This window comes from Elephantulus edwardii, unplaced genomic scaffold (genome assembly GCF_000299155.1).
Source record: "Elephantulus edwardii isolate Elephantulus edwardi_28Jun2011 unplaced genomic scaffold, EleEdw1.0 scaffold00104, whole genome shotgun sequence".
Classification (NCBI taxonomy): Eukaryota; Metazoa; Chordata; class Mammalia; order Macroscelidea; family Macroscelididae; genus Elephantulus; species Elephantulus edwardii.
The window spans coordinates 6,140,840-6,145,617 of record NW_006399854.1 but is presented as its reverse complement, the minus strand read 5'-3'; the positions used below and the strand labels follow the sequence as shown (position 1 = coordinate 6,145,617).

Here is a 4,778-nt window from a genome sequence, read left to right as displayed (position 1 = left end):
AGTGTCTGTTTGCAATTTTTCCTCCTTCTTTGTGTTTGCAAAGTGGAGGGCTCATCCTCAGATGCCATATCCACTAGTCTAATTTAAGTGTTCTCGATTGATACAGTGACTAGGGCAATGAGGGTAGGTGTGTCTGAGTCAATGGCACTATAGGGTCACTATAAGTTAAAGGCAACTTGATGACATATAACAACAACATTGTGCATCGGGTTTTCTAAGGCCTGCTCTCCCCTTCTCCCTAGTCTGCCTTAATTTAGATGTTCAATGTATAACACTATCTGATAGGCAAGCATTTTACACAGAAGTGTTGTTTCCCCACCCCTCCACCCATACTTTGGCTCCTGTGATTTGGTTTTGCCCTTGCCCTGCTCTGCCAGCATCTACTTCCTCCAACATATCTTTCAGCCCCTCCCACCAGCCCCCCCTCCCCTCCCACACAGTTCCCCATCAGATTCTGGTCCTGCCTGGTCTGCACTCCTCTCCCTCCTCCTCCCAGCCAACCCTAGATATGGTGGCTCAGATTAACGGACTGTGATGTTGGTCTTTCCTGCTGCTGCTGTTCCACTCTGTCTTAAGGTCGCAGCCACCACTGCTCCACTCCCTAGTACAGCTACTACCTGCTGCAGCTCTGGTCTCTTGAGGGGTCTCCATCCACAACCACTTGCATAATCGCTGACCCTCTCCTGGTCCCCAATCTCAAGGTGTTCGTATGTGCCTCCACATCGCCCATTGCTCAAGCCCAGGTAGGAAAGACATTTGACTATGTGGATCATAACAAATTATGGCTAATATTGAGAAGAATGATAATTCCAGAATATTTGCTTGTGCTCATTTAAAACTTGTACGTAGATGAAAAATTAGTCACTGGAAAAGAACAAGTAGATACTGCATGGTTTAGAATAAGGAAAGGCATGTGTCATAGCTATTAAATCAATATGCTGAGAAAATAATTCTAGAAGCTGGATTCTATGAAGAAAAATGTGTCATCATGATTGGAAGAAGACTCATGTGTTATGCAGATGACACAACCTTGATTCCAGACTGTGAAGAATGGAAGCACTTATTTCAGCTGAAAAAGTACAGCCTTCAATATGGATTACATCTCAACATCAAGAAAACAAAAATCTTCCCCACTGTACCAAAAGGCAGCATTATAATCACTGGAGAAAAGACTGATGAAAAGATATACACTGATAAATTTGAAAAACTAGAGGAAATAAACAAATTCCTACAATCTAACAGCCCACCCAGATTGTCACAGACAGATAGATGGAGGACACTTTAACATACTTATTACCAAAAAAGAGAGCAGGTCATAAAAACTTTGAAGTTGTCAATTATTCCATTTTACCTGGATTCCCAATCAGTATGCAGGGTCACAGTAGACAATAAATAAAAAGAAGTGTTACATTGTGAAAATCTGCTGTCAAGGACCACTGCAAAGCACTAAGGAGCAATTAAGTAATTTTAAAGACTAAGGTGCACCTGATGAAATAAATTTTAATTTTAAATTGATTTGCATGCATCTGAAAGTTGTACACTGAAGAAGGAAGGTTGGAATAAAATTGATGTCTTTGAACTGTAGTGTTGGTTAAGAAAATATACCCTGGAAGAAGTTCAATGTAAGTGCTTCTGGCAGGCAAGGATAGTGAACGTTTGTCAATAAACTGTGGGTATGTTTCCAAAAGGGAAATATTATGTCCTTTGTCACTGCAGTAAGTGTGAGCGTGAAGATGGTCATGAGGAAGATCAGGGTGGGGCAGGGTTTCAATATGCTATTCATAAGGTCACTTATCACTTGTTATTGACTCAACAGCACTTACCAAAAGCAACAATACATATATGGATGTTGTTGTGTTGTTAGATGTCGTCAAAAGAGCACAACTCACAGCAACCGTATGAACAAAAGATCTGAACCCTGTTCTATTCTGAACCATCTTACACATCCTGACACTCAAGAGCCTATTGCAGTAGTCAGCATTATCAATCCACCTGGTTGAGGATTTCCTCTCCTTTGCTGACTCTCCACCTTTCACAGCATCATGTCTTTCTCCAAGGAATAGCACCTCTTAACAACATGTCTAAAGTATGTGAGGAGAAGCCTTATCATTCTTGCCTCCAAAGAGCACTCCAGCTGCACCTTCCCAAGACATACCTGTTTGTTCTCTTAGCCGTCCATGGGATATCCAGTGTTTTTCTCCAACACTACAGCTCAAAGGTAGGAATTCTTTTTCTGTAATCATTCATTGTTCAGCTCTTGTATGCATAGCTGGTAATTGGAAAGACCATGGCCTGAATCAGATGCACCTTAGTTTTCAAACTGACATCACTACTGCTCAATAATTTGGAAAGATTCCTAATTGCAGATATTTCCAGTACAATGCATCTCCTTATTTCTTGACTGCTCATACCAAGGGTGTTAACTGCAGATCCAAGCAAAATGAAGCTGTTGATAGTTTCAACCTCCTTTCCATCCATGATGACACTGCCTATTGGTCCAGTGGTAAGAATCTTTGTTTTCCTGACATTGAGATGCAATTCATACATATGTAGATACAGATATAAAATATAAAAGGGTACCTAACAACAATTTGAAGTTCTGATGGTTTTGTGGTAAGGAGTTGTGCTGTCAAACCAAAGGCATGTAGTTTGTATCAATCGGCTGCTCTGTGTGAGGAATCTTCTCCTTTACAATTTAAACCACCTCTGAAAACTTACTGAAGGGTCAGCTATGATTTATTTCTAAGTCTATGATACCCAACATCACAATGTACACAAGAATTACTCTGTTACAAATTGTAACCTATAAAAAACCACGAATAGGATTTCCATCTAGGCTTTTGTTCCCTCTTTTTGTAGTGACTAGTGTTTTTTTAAGTATGTGTTGATAGTTCTGATTATTCATATTACATTTCCTCTTTTGAAATATTGAGGCTTTTCATATGTCTATAGAAAAAAGCTTGTGTCTATAACTAGAATTTTAGATCTGTTCTTGGATAATTAAGGACCAGTAAAGAGAAAATACATCTAGATTTGATTAAACATCATTTGATGAGGCGTGTGTGTGTGTGTGTGTGTATGTGTGTTAGTGATAAGATATCAAGGAGAAGATAAAGCTAGAAAATTATTTTGAACTAAAAAGAGGATGGGCCAGAGCTGTATAAGGAAGGTCTCTCTTTCATCATAGAGTGTAGGATGAATGGCTGGAAAGGAAAGCTATTAAGAGATTAGGAAGCTATTAAGAGACGATAGCAATAATCCAAGTGAGCTAACAAGAACTTGATCCACAGCTCCAAACATAGATTGGAAAAGAAAAAAATTATATTAGAAAAATTAATGTGCTAGAATCAATAAAGTGCCTGATATGTTGATATTACCTACCAAACCATCTGGTCAGTGAATCAAACAGGAAATTTGACCAAAGCTTGTCTTTTAGAAAATGGTAACGTTTTTGTTTGTTATCACAGAACTTCTGCAGATAGAGAAAAGATGGTAAATTCTGTGCCACAAGTGATAAGGAAATTACACCTGATCAGCTCAGCACATTCCAACCACGAACTGATTTAGCTCCTGAATTTTATTTCTCTAAGAAAGATAAAACATTGTGCTCAGAGATAATAGTATATGCTTCAAATATATAGACTTACATAGGTGTTAGGACCAAATTATCCTATAAATAAATTAGCCTACATCTTGCATAAAATACAATTAGGGCTACAAACTAGTAACAGGCCTTTGTTCCAGATACCTCAACATGCTACCTCTACATCATACATTTAGTAGTGCAAAATACCTACCATTTTCTTGTTCTCACTGATTCTATGGGTCAAAAATTCAGATTAGCTACAGTATGAACAAGCTTTTTCTGCTTTATAGTATCTGAAAGTTTAGTGGGAAAGACGTAAATATCTAGGGATTGAGTTATAGTTGAATTCAAGAATGATCAAGAGATTTTCTCATTCAATCTCCTATTAATTGAGATGATTAATGAAAAGGTGAAACTCTGCTATGACAGTTAGATGGCCTTCTATGTATCATCTCTTAATGGCTTAGATTTCTCACACAGTGGCACGTGGATTATAAGAGGGGGCATCCAGACAGAAAGTACTGGGAGAGAGACTGTTCTGAAAGATCAAAACAGAGTCGTAGAGCTTTTTACTTGGTCTTGAAAATCACATGGCATCACTTTCACTGCATTTACTATCAATTATGTCACAGAAACCAGTCAAGGTTTACGATAAGGGAATTAAAGTCTACTTCTTGATAGGAAAATAGCAACATTACATTTCAGAATCTTAGATGAAAGAAATATTTGTGTTTAACTTAGGAAGCAAAAATTTCCACTGATTATGTTATTATGATGTTATGTCATTATCAGGAATGACTGTAAAAGGGACCAGCCATGGTCATGGTGTTGGGATGCTACAAAATGCATTTCATTTATCTGGCTATCAGGTATCACATTATGGCCTGACTCTATTTCTATCTGAAGAGAAACAAACATGTTCATATCCAGAGCCATTTACATTCACCAAAGACAATCACATTGATTCTGGGAGTGCCTAGCTATTGATTTCTTGCTGTTGAGATATAATCCATATTGAAGTCTTTGATCTTCTGCAGCAAGTGCTTCAAATCTTTAATTTCTGCAACCAATGGTTTGTCATCTGCATAACACAGGTTGTTCATGAGTCTTCCTCTGATCCTGATGACACATTTTTATGATATTGGTCTAGATTTTCTGCATTCTGCTGGATCACATTTGAGTTAGGCACAAA

The 4,778-nt window shown here is 38.1% G+C and overlaps 1 pseudogene; it reads right to left on the bottom strand.

Annotated features, from left to right (window-relative positions):
• Nucleotides 1-521: 521 nt before the first annotated feature.
• Nucleotides 522-4,778, bottom strand: part of LOC102871238 — an 11,590-nt pseudogene continuing 7,333 nt past the window's right edge.